The sequence below is a fragment of the Lasioglossum baleicum genome, chromosome 8 (assembly GCF_051020765.1).
Source record: "Lasioglossum baleicum chromosome 8, iyLasBale1, whole genome shotgun sequence".
NCBI lineage: Eukaryota > Metazoa > Arthropoda > Insecta > Hymenoptera > Halictidae > Lasioglossum > Lasioglossum baleicum.
The window spans coordinates 9,613,236-9,625,882 of NC_134936.1; the positions used below are offsets into that span (position 1 = coordinate 9,613,236).

Sequence of the window (12,647 nt, forward strand, 5' to 3'; positions counted from 1 at the left end):
TTGGGCGGACTTACCCCACTCCACCTTATTTCTTTAGAGATGAAATCGTGGAACACTTAAATACTGTTGGAACGAAAATAGTAATCATAGTGCACTTTACAATCTCGTATGTCTGATTTTATTTATTAAAATAGAAAACGATAGTGATCGTACTAGTTTTTGTGAAGAAAATTGAAACTTCTGGAAATATTAGACATTGAAAGCCACTATAATATAATTATTATGCTGTAGAATTGCATGTACATGATATTAAGTATGCACAAAGATCTCGAGGAAATTGCGAAGTTAATTTTAACACGTGTAGAAACATATAAAACGTGTGCAAAGAGTTGTGCAAAAGTGCGCGAAACATGTGAAAGCACTGTATGAAAATGCACAAGAGGTATCAGGCAAAATAGTGTTAAAAAACCATGCAAAAGTGAACGGAACGCGTCAAAAAGCCAGGTGAAAGTGAATAAAAGAAAAGAAAGCAGCGTAAAAGTAAGTAAAAGGTGTCTAAAAACCGTGTAAGAACACACGCGATGTAAAAAGACATTGGATTTTTACGCATCTAACGTAGCGAGGGTTAAAAACGAAACGATCGTGATAATAAACGTACGTAGCCAAGTATACGCGTTTGCGTAAACATAATAATATATCCAGCAGGTATCGCAGGAATACGGGAATGCTAGTCGAAGTGATGAATTCCCGACACTGGCCAGTATCTCTGGCAGATATTTTTAATATCGCCATAAACTGCAGGCGCCACAATGTGTCTTTACAGCTGGGACCTGCCTTTAACACCACCATAAACATTCCACGGGGAACACAGGCCGCAGAATACTTTTACCGCGCACACTAAACTTTTATCGATAGCCAGCCGAATCGTTTCGGATCTTGCCGTGAATGTTAAACTATAAAAATCCCACCGGCAACTAGTTTTAATTGCGAGGGAACCGCATCTCGATCTTGGCGAGTAACCGAGTGTGATTTGTCGATAGGGAGCGAATCTTGATGAGATATGTGGATCTTCAAGAAGATATCCATGGAATGCGACCCAACTCGATTGAACATTAGGGTTGAATTCTCGAAAATCTCTGAGAATTTCTTTTTTCCTCCGGTTAATTGTTCCCGAACCACCAATTAGCGGAAGGCTTCGTCGATATACTATCGATCGCCATTTGTATGTGCCAAGGTGTCGAGCCCCCCTTGTTCTCCGCTCATGCATAAACATCATTGTGACAATGAGAATTATCGGCGTCGCGAACCTTGCAAACAACACGCGAGTAAGCGGAAACCTGCCCGGATCTTTTTCTTCTCGCGCGGAGGAGTCGTAAGGCTGTTTCGTTGTCCGCTGTTATTCATCTAAACACTGAGAGGAACGTTATTCGATTTTCTAAACTGATGGAAATTACAGCCGGAGACTTCGAGGAATTTTCTACGGCGTACAGTAAACTGGGAATTTTATGCAACACGCAGCCTTCGCACTTTTGTGAAAGAAGGAAGTGATGCAGTGGTCTAGTGGTGTGTAGAATTGGGAAAAAATTTTATTTAAATAAAAATTTCAAACAAAGTGGAAAAAACTCACTTTCGTCGAAATTTTTATTTAAATAAAATTCTTGTCCAACTCTGGTGGTGTGCGAACAGATCTTTTTAAGATCACTTTTGAAAAGATCTGGCAATGTTCCATTAGATTAGCGATAGAAAGTTTAATGATGTCAGCAAAAATTAATTTCTATCTTAGTTTACTTGAAGAAATAAAACCTCTACGACAATAATTCATTCACTCTTTCAATGAAACATTTTTGAACTGCATATGCATTGTATTTTATGATATTAATCTTTTATAATTAGTCAAAAAAATTGTTTAAAACTAGTTCGAAGGAAGGAACTGTCTTTTGAAATACATTTTAAAATTGAAAATAAATTCAGAGAACAAATGGTGAATAATTTATAGTATGCACACTTTTTTTAAAAGGAGAGTTTTAAAGATCACTTTGTGCCTCTTTTACATGATTTCTATCTTCAAATTAATTGATATGCTCGTAATTTTACATTCTAAATAAAATATTAAAAGTAGATACATAATTAAGAAAAATAATTTTTGTGCAGGTAGTTTTTCACAACAGTAAATGCGAGAAATATTGGCTCGTTTATTTAGTGACACTAGCATTCGTCGATTATGACACTAGATAACATAAACAAGGTGTTGCTATACGTCAAGCATGACTGAATCAATTGATATGTCCTAGAGTGACAAGCGTGACTGATAGAGTGCGTAGAGATGCGAGGGCGATAATCATTAATAATAGATAATTAAATTGATGGAATTGATTATAGTTTTCGCCCCGGTATCGCAATTCCCAAGAAGTATTTGTTCGAATATGAATATGTATGTATTACGATAATGAAAGATTAGATTTATGGACTTTTAATTGCATATTCTATTAGTTGATTCGTAATTGTTGAATAAATAGGTTCATAAACGGATGTCCTCATCCCGTTTATGTGTTTATGTATATCTAATGGATATCTGCATTTTATGTAAGTATCGGGAAACAGGGAGATGTTAATGAAGTCATTAAGAGATTGTGTTCTGTGTTTGCGTGTATGAGAAAGAAAATCTTGAATATACAAAATGGTAATTGCAAACAGTTATAATGCATATATCCTTCATAAATTGTACCTAAAAATGTTTATTTGGAATAAAAATTCAGTCTTCTTATGAAAGTGGGAATTTCTATAAAAGTATACAGTCTACTCATAATAAATTGGCTCTCCCATTATATAATGAATTTTTATATTTTAAATTGGATTTTAGAAAGCAAGCATACAGTTTATTTTATTTTACCATCTGTGTGATAAAGAGAGTTGCTTCTTTCGAAGAATATATGCTTCCTCATCAAATTAGAGAGATGAAAGTGAGTAAATATTTTCCTGAATAATGTGCGCAATAATGTTTCTAAGGAAATCCTTTCACCTCATTTCCTCCCACGCAACTGTGATTAGTATTAAACCTACCAAGCATTAAGAGTGACTGATACGTGGTGTCTTATGAAAGTATCAAGAGTTAGAATTTGTAGAATTCTTGTTCTAATGTTCTTAATGAATATAGCACAATTTAGGATATAATATACATAGATGAAAATATAATACAGAATAGAGAATATAATATAAAATAATATTTAGAATAATACAGATATAAAACAGAATATAATATAAAATAATATATAGAATAACACAGATATAAAACAGAGAATATAATATAATATACTTGAATTAAGAAATCTATTGACTAAACTCCCACGAAAAAAATTGTCCTTACAATTTTAGTAATAGTAAGATAAAAGATCTGAAAAACTGAAATCTATCATTTGAGTGTTCACAGTGTTTTGAATGTGAAAATACTTGGAAAGTGCGAACACTTTTACTGTTCCACGAAGCGTTCACCAGACAAAGTTCTTAGTTCCGCGAGCTTCTCGTCGAAGAGGAAACACCGGCAAGAAGAAGTAAAGAAAGGAAAGGGCAAAGGGCAATAGAGAAGCGGCCCCGATATGGTCATGCTCTCTCAATGCAAATGAGAGTCCCGAGAAGAGTCTTGCTTCACCGGTAGGCGAATGAAAGCTCGAGCAATTAAATTCTCATTGGAAGCCAGACACGTGTTACCGCGTGTCTGACGCGGCGGTCATGGCGATTGCGACCTCGAGATCCACGATATCGCGCATTACGCGACAAATCGTCGGTCCTGCTTTCTGTCGCTGTAATGAGGGATTCATTGGCTCGACCATTGTGCCGGCCCTTGATACCTTTACTCGTCCCTGATCACTAGACTGTGATTCTCCATGGAAAATACATGAACAATCTGGTTAACTTATAAATTGAGTACATTAGCAATGTTGGACAGTTGTTATAATATTTCTGCTTCATTATCTAGCAATTTGATGGCTTGCAATCTTTGATGTAGCTTTGTTGAGCTCAGACTGAGATTTGCTAGATTATCCTCTAAGCTCTCAACTACGGTCGAAGACTGTAATCTATCAAAGCGCTAGCTAAAATAGGATAATCCTCTTTTTATTAGATCTTATAAGGGAACACTTTCGAATGTACTCCCCACATGCTTTTAGCAAGTCTAGTCTTTAGCAAATCTAGTCCTGAATCCCAAAGAACCGCAATCTAGGCCTGACAGTCTTTAGCTTAGGTCGTGTATGGTCTTGGGTTTGATGGAGTTGCTGGAGCAATGCAAACGTTTTAACCCCCGCAAGGCGGATATTTTTGACGACATCATGGCAGCCATTGTTAGGTTCATTCAAATCCCTGCGTATCCATGTTTTAATATATTCTTAACCGTTTTTCGAAATCAACAGTCCTGACAGTCTTGCTGTGTTTGAGGATTGTCCTCGCTGCAAATGATTTGATTCATAAAACTCGAATTTGAAGGTAAATTCGGATTGATCGAGCATAGATAACAATTTCCGAATGACGTGTAGCAGGTGTCAATAGCTTGAAGGAGCAATTCGAAACTTCCACCAATATCCAGAGTCTACTGATTCCGGAGGAACGTGCAAGCAGCAAGGTCCTCTTCTTCGCAGCCGGCGCAGAAAAGTGCGACCTCGCATAACAATCCGCAACGTTCAGAATCGGGAGGAAGCTACGCAGTCTGTTCAGTAGCTAGGCAATATAGGCAAACGATAACGTAATTCCAGCGCTCCGAATCGGCAGAGCAGGCCGTCGGGGCGGCCTGGCAGTTGGAACACGAGCCGTCTATCAGTGCGTCGCTAAACGAAATAATTACCACCGTCGCGGCACCGACGGAGCCTCGTTTCACCGTATCACCGGGTCCCGGTTCGCGTAGCCGCGTGTCGTTTAAAGGAATTATCACGACGTCCGTCCGACGTGGACGATTAATCTTCGCCAGTGCGAAGGAGTAGTCTTTTCGTCGTGCTCCCAGCGTTCGCGTTGCCCCGCCGCAACCGCGGATGCTGAGACGGTTGAGGAGAAGGATGAGGACGCGAGGTGAACGTGGAGGAAGAAGAAGAAGAAGGTGGTAGCGGAGGTGGAGGAGGAGGTGGAGGTGGAGGAGGCCGATCGAGAGGAGGAAGGTTTTCACTCGCTTATCTCGTCACGACGATCTGCCGACAGATACACCGCGCGGCTTGACACGTAACAATGCATGCATGAATTAATAGCGGCCGCTGCCGTGCTCGTACTTCTCGTCGCTTACAGGCAGATTTACATCTTTATCGCGGCCTGGGAGGTGTCGTTAAAGTCTCTCCGGGGCCCGAAGAAGCCCGGCTGTATGCCCCGCCATCGACGCACGCTGCACGCGGTTTTTCATCCGCCACTTGTACACCCGTGGATTTATTGCCACACACCCCCCCCTCCTCCACCCCTCATCGGTTACTCGCCGGGAGAACTCGTCACGATCTTTCTGGGAGCTTTCTGGACCGTTTTCAGCCTTACCCCGCCGCGCCGTGTTGCGCCGCGGATTTTACCGAGTAGATTTATTGTGCCACGCCACCGCAACCGATGCACGAACTAATGGGGGGACTAGACGGCTGCTGCCCTCTTGGGCAATGGGATCGCTCGCCGCCGCACAGTGCGTCGACCAAGAGGGCAAAAATAAAAAAATCAATATTTTTAAAATGTATATGTGTTTGCATGAATCTATTTTAAAAATACCATTTATTCATGAACATTCGCCAGAAAAAAACAACTGAACATCGATTGAGAAAAAACATGTTCCTTCCGTTCATAATCCGACACGCCAATTTTTCTTCTGTTATAACCTCAAGTACGCGCATCTTTAGAAAACGTTATACAACATACTGAAAAGCCAAAAATTGAATAATTTGCGATGGATCATTTAGGTCAAGGTGTGTACTAATTATTTTGGCTCCCTAGCGGTGTTTACAATTATTATTTATCGTATTTTATTGATTCAAATTGATCCGTTTGTTAAAACGCGAAATCGAAAATTCTTATAACTTTAACTAAGTTTTTCTCAAAAAAGCTAAAACATGTCTTGTGATTTTTGCTAGAAAATATTCGTAGGACTATTCTTTACCGAATTCGATAAAAATTTTCTGCTCCTGCTTGCTCCCCTAATTTAAAAAAATATTTATTTAGGAAGACACCCAGAAACCACGTACGCAGAGATTTTCGAGAAATGGTTATTATCATTATTATTTATTATAAAATCGTACGAAAATAAACGCGTTACTAAACAGTCGATTTTGACTTTTGACTTTTGTTTCACTTGTAGTAATACATATAATCAATACCACTGTAGACGGTACGCCAACTTTGGATGCATATATCTTGACAACGGTTTATGGAAAAATAATGTTTTTGTAGTGTTTTGAAAATGTTTTAACCTCACCTATTAGAATATATAATCAAAAATGTACATTACCGTATGAAATTTTAAAAGTGACCTCCATAGAGCTTCTCAAGGTTACAACAATACCAAACAAATACAATCATCATATATAGTCCTCCTTATACTCTATAACTTTTATTTGAAACATTTTTTTGTATGACTTATAGTTTTTAAGATATGGAATTTTGTCCAAAAAACGGGCATTCCGACGCACTGTGCGCCGTGTCTAGGGACGTCGAAAAAATTTTGGAGCGCGCAGAGATTCTCCTAGATCTGGTACAGTGCCCATGCGAATTTTCTGATTTGGGAAGTCCTGAATCCCAAAAATTGAGTTACTTAGGGCCTGTAAGGGCGGTCTTAGGTTTAATGGAGTTGCTGGAGCAATGCAGATTTTTTTATCTGTGCGTGTTGTTCCTTACGTGTCCATGGTTTAATATATTTTTAACCTCTTTTTTAGCTGGAACGCTTCCAAAACCGATGAAGATAGTCTTGTGTTTATCTCAGGGCCTGCAGTCTCAGCTACGTGTGAGTTGCAATTTTTTAGTTTAATAAATTCATTACGAATTTTTTATTTATAAAACTAGAATTTGATCAGAAATTATGTCATCGGTATAACTCCTGCGAGCCCACTGGATTGGAATAGGGAAGTTTCGTCGATCTCGATCTCGCGTGCAATCAGATCTACGTGTGTCCGTCTGTTTGCGTTCGCATACAAGATCGCCCTTGCCGGGTAATTAAAATTAGTAACTCGTGCAACTAATTGAATCAGCAATTAATTAAAGAACACCGTTCAGTGTTTATCGAAACTCATCAGGGCCTATTAGACGCGCGTAGAACCTCGAACAGATACGGACAATCGATCAAACGATAGAGAAACCGCAGAGACCGGAGCGCAATTAATGCAGCGAATGCCGTTGATCGTGGTTTCTGGAGAAAAAATGACATTGAAAAATCGACGTTTCGCGAGCTCTTGCGTTTACGATCGTTTACTCTCGTGAGATGTTGCAATCGTCGTTTTGTGGCCGAACTATCATTCACTTATTCGCGGAGAACATGAAAATGGTGATGATTGACTACTGTGTTTACATAACCGCCATTTGTTCGCATAAAAGCGTAAAATGTCCGAGGGAAACAACACCATTACAACCATCCTGTGAGTGATGGCCCATGAGACGTGTATTAAATGGTAATGACTTCATTTGCTTCTATTTGTTCTTGTATCAATTTTCTTCTCAAAATTCGACGAACAGTGAGGGAGTAGAAAGAGACTATGAAAACGTGATTCATCATTCAATGAATTTACATTGTGCTATTAAAATATGTATACTCTGTAAAATTAAATTTGCAATTTCACTGGAAAAAATTCATATCAATTCTCATTACATTTTATAATTTAAAGATCAAACAAAAATAAGATCAAATGCAAACCAGGAGAAACATTTAAAGAGTTTAAAAATGCTGTTGCATTGTTTCGAACTTCATAAAATTATTCGAGAAATAAATGTCTATGTAGCTTGTGTGCAATTAATAGTTTTATTTTGCATAAAAGTCCACGATTTAGTTAGGAGTATGATTTTGTTTTCAAACTAGAAAACTTTCATATAATTTTCTCCCAAAGGTTGACAACATCTACATTTTCCCAAGCTTGACAAACTCCACCCAGTATTTATCTCACATCGTAAACTGTTTTGTGGAAATTGTAATTACAATAACGAGTTTTTCATGTAGCCCAGCAATCGCGATTTTCATAAATCTTTCTTATTCGTATAACAAATATGCTACCTAGCACAGGCCGCAGGAAAGCGTGATAATGCGATATTAATGGTAGATTCGCGTGGTTGAAATTAGCCGCGGTAATTGGCTTATATCATAGACGCGGTAATTAGCTTCGGATCGAAGACGTCAACAATAATGGCACCGCTGTGTATAAAGTTCGCCGAAAGAATTTTTAAACGAGTCATTAACAGAATACATACGCGATCACCAATTATAATATGCAAACGATCGCAAAATCTCTGAATACTCGCTTCCTGCTTCCTCCTTTTTCGGCATTTTAATTATGGCTGTTCCGTTGCCATTTTGTTTCAGTTCAGAGCGCACTTTGCTATACCCACTTCCTATTTATATTCGCAGATTATCCTTTAATCACTATTAATTAGAATTTTCATTGTTAATTGGCCAACGAAGCTTGATCCCGAAAAATACAAAGTAAAGATATCGGGAAACATTGTACAAAAGAATTTGAATTTCTATGCAACGTAACGCTTCGTTCCGGAAGTTAAGACGGCAAATCGTACGGAAAATTTTCTAGTAAAATGCATATTTTGTATTCATATTTCCCGTTAATTTGTTTGCCGAAGGCTAGGTGATAATTAACTGCGGATTTTCCGCGTTTATGGTAAATACGAAATTGTGAAGACATTAGAATAATTGAATGACTTACTATTTTTAACTTATTTAAATGATTAATTCTGCATAATCTACAGTCTAGTAATAACGTTCATTACATAATCGTTGCTATAAACAGTTGAAAGTATTCTACAATTTTTAGTAATTTTTCAGAGTAGAGAAAATAAGTTTCCTCTTTTCTGGTTATTATTAAAAGAAACTTAATTAAAGTACCATTTCGTCGCGACGTAAATAATTTTTTAGTTAACATAATAAGTCTTTCCTCCCGCCCGGTTTTCATCCAATGATTTACGATAATGGAGACTTGCAAAAAGAATGTTCCATAGTTCAATGCAAGGAAAAAGAGGATCGCATTAAAAATCCATTATCGTGTTGTTCGAAAATTCGCGAGGCAACTTCGACTTGAAAGGTTATGGCTTTCATAAATTTATCGGCCTACGTCTCTTTAGGCGCTCCAGGTTAGCGGAGGCGCCGATTTCCGTGCGATCAATCACAACAAAGTGTGAGAATTCCTCCGGGTCCCATAGACTTTAGTATTCACAATAGAAAAATCCCGATACCAAGGAACCACCATACTAAACTACTTCGAGCATGCTCGATAGAACGTACGTGTGTTTGATGTGAACCTAATGAGATTTTCGTCTGATCTTTAACGATCCCCGAGGCCCCATGCAGAGGAAAAATCGTTGCTTACCTGTAACAGAAAAAAAAACACGATTGCTTAAAATGAAGCCCGTGAAATTGTTGTATAATTCTATATATAATGAGCTGAGTTTTGTATTTGTGCAAACTTCCATATCTAACTTCGTAGAAGTACTTTTCTAAATATAAATGGATAACGAATAGTAGCGAAGCGATTTGTTACTTGATAAGTATTCTTTCAAAAAAGAGATTTAAACATTAATAACGTAAAATCTGTTTTACTACCCATAATTGGACCAAATCCAGCTGGAATAAAATAAGACCGACTATCACAAGCACACCTTAATTGCCTAATCGCCGAGTCATTTGTTTAATACATCCTCAATCAATTTCGAGCACAGCGTGGCGCATAATGGGAAGACTAATTACATTTAATTACACTTGATACTATAAAACAGAAACGACAGTCTGAGAACATTTATGTGGCCCACGATTATCTTAAATAGAGCACGTAGAACATTTAATTAAAGACCACAATTAAATTCACAATCGATCAATAAATTCCGCAATCTAGTTATTGCATGAAATCGATCGTGGGTACATTAAATGGCTCGTAAACGGTCGAGTTGGAGATGATTAATCAGCGAGAGACAGTGAATGGTTACGAACGACAAAGCTGATGATCGAGTTGCCGATGCCGCGTTAATAAAACGAAAGAGAAGGAAGAGAACAGTTGGGCGTATCTGCCTACGACTTGACCTCGGTATTGCACTAATGCTTTCATAGATTCATCCTCGAGCTAGCTGTCAGGAAACGCGAGAGACGATTGGGCGGCGCGCGGGACCCGTTGTCTCTCGATTTCAAAATTTCAATGCTATATTCGGGCTCATTGGAATTTCTAATGGCACCTGACGTGTCTTGCGACGTCGTTAGAACTGGTTTAACGCGTGCTAAAGGGTGTCGATCGTGGACACGATAACGTGACAATTGGTTTCATACGCCCGGTGGGACTGTCGACAACTGTTTGTACAAGCTGAAAGTTGTAGACGCGAGCCTGACGTTGCGCAGTCTAGAAATCTTTTTGTGTAATTTATTTAATCATTCAATCATTGACGAACGAGGATTTTCCTCGGAGAGCTGTATCAAAATATTACTACAGTATCCATCTATGTCTTGATACAAAATTTGTGCATTCTTCTACGAATTATGACGTAGTTGGTATGTAATCCAGTAGATATGTACCCGTCGCGGCTGCAGATCGAAGTTTCGAACTTCTAGGATCAATGGTTCAGGAGTTATGCTTGCTTAAAGTTGAGCAAGCTGCAGTGTTTTTGACAGGCAAGGGCGCCGCCATATTGGTTTGTAGTGACGGTCGCACGCTGCTTACTGAGTTGGTTAGGATTAGGTCGAGAGGGGCGGCAAGGTAAGCGGCTCGCGGTCGTCACTACAAACCAATGTAACAGCGCCCTTACTTGTCAAAAACACTGCAGATTGCTCAACTTTAAGCAAGCATAACTCCTGAACCATTGATCCTACAGGATCGAAACTTCATCTCGAAACAAATCTACTGGATTACATACCAAATACATCACAATTCGTAGGAGAGAGGTACTAATTTTGAGTCCGGTAATGTAAAGTTGAGCCGATGTTTTAACAGCAATAATAATTTTATTCAGGCGGCAACAAGTCAGCCCGAGTACTACCCCAATCATTTCGTTTTGAATGACTATGTAGAAGATTTTTACTTCTTTCTTACATATTCTTTCATGTACACAATTAAATTAAAGGTACACAACAGTTGACAATTACTCTACGGTGACAGCACAGAGTGTACTAATTTTTCGACGTCAAATAGTGTGTCGTCCAATGGAAAAAAGTCCGAAAATCAAAGTGTAAGATCGGCAAATTTATGTATCCTAAAATGTTCGTAACACTTTCTATGTTCTAAAACTGCCTTAAATTTTAACTGAATAAATCAATTTGTTATTAAAATTGAGGCTGAAACTTTACTGTCAAATTCCGTGCATTTTTTTAAACATGCGTCCCTCGCAAGCTATTTGGTTTTTTAATTTGATTTTTACAGGGTGTGTGTTTAACATTATAAGACCTTCAATCTCCCAAAAATTTTTTTTTAAATAATCGCAATTTGTCCTAATTTTTTATGTTTAACATTTATCATCTTTGATTAGAGTTTTAAAAAAAGTACATCAAAGTACACCCGTGAATTTTTTTACAGTAATTGGTGGCATATTAAACTTTAATTTCGCGTTGGTTTAAATCTGCTCACATTTGATCAAGCGAAGAAAATAATAAAAAACCATATTAAGACGCGCTCGCGCTCGGCGGCTTTCTGCGTAGTCTTTCGAAGAAATTTGTTGCAATTATTTTTAAACGCATTCCATTTGATAAGTACTTACATATGTGTTCAATTTTATTCTTATAAATTATATATTTAGTTTTAAAATTGTTTAAACATTTACAATCTTTCAATTGAGTATTAAAGAAAGTACCAATAGGTTCCTTTGAGATTTTGTATTATATTAATTTAAAGCACATTAGACTTGATATGACGGTCGACCTTAAGTGAATAAATATACACAAATGTTAAAAATAGTAGAAATTTATGTTGACGTTGAGACGCGTGCGTTCGCCGCGTCCACGCCTTTAACGTAGTCTATCGAGTTCCTACTTGAGTCCGCGCGAAACGATAAGACAATATGTTTACTCATTATGTTATTCTAAATATACAGTCCATTATTTTCAATTGTTTATACGATAGCCGTCGTGGTCAAAAGTATCAGACGTGAAACTGAAGCCGAACACAGTCAATCGCAAACGCGTCCAAGTTATTAATAATCTGTAAATTCATTTCCTACAGTATTTATTTTTATTCTACATATTATATTTAAAATATTCTGTAATATAGTATTTTTGTTATTGTGTGTTGTATTATATGTATATCATTTAGTTTATGCGTATTATTTATATAATATGTTCCGTCGTGGAACAATGACGACTTCAACAAGTCCATCGAAAATAACTCAATAAAAAAAAAAACATAAAAAACAAAGTTGTCGCATTTGAAAAAAAAATTTTTTTTTTAAATAATTAGAAAAAAATTTTTTTTATATACCAATCGATTCGTCTTTGCATTTTATTTCAAAAAGTATTGAGGTACCTTACTCGAAAATTGCATAGTTTAAGAGTTATGACTTTTTTCCCGAATTCCCATATACTC

General features: G+C 37.5%; 1 protein-coding gene and 1 long non-coding RNA gene across 5 annotated transcripts in view; both read right to left on the reverse strand.

Annotated features, from left to right (window-relative positions):
* The window catches only part of LOC143211081 (uncharacterized), a 33,041-nt gene extending 23,671 nt beyond the window's left edge, over positions 1-9,370 (reverse strand). Inside the window, exon 1 of the long non-coding RNA XR_013009385.1 lies at positions 25-9,370. This is a non-coding gene — a long non-coding RNA (uncharacterized LOC143211081). The remainder of the gene's footprint in view (positions 1-24) is intronic.
* LOC143211076 (uncharacterized) overlaps positions 1-12,647 on the reverse strand; it is a 269,477-nt gene that overhangs the window by 129,889 nt on the left and 126,941 nt on the right. The gene's annotated exons all lie outside the window — the stretch shown is intronic.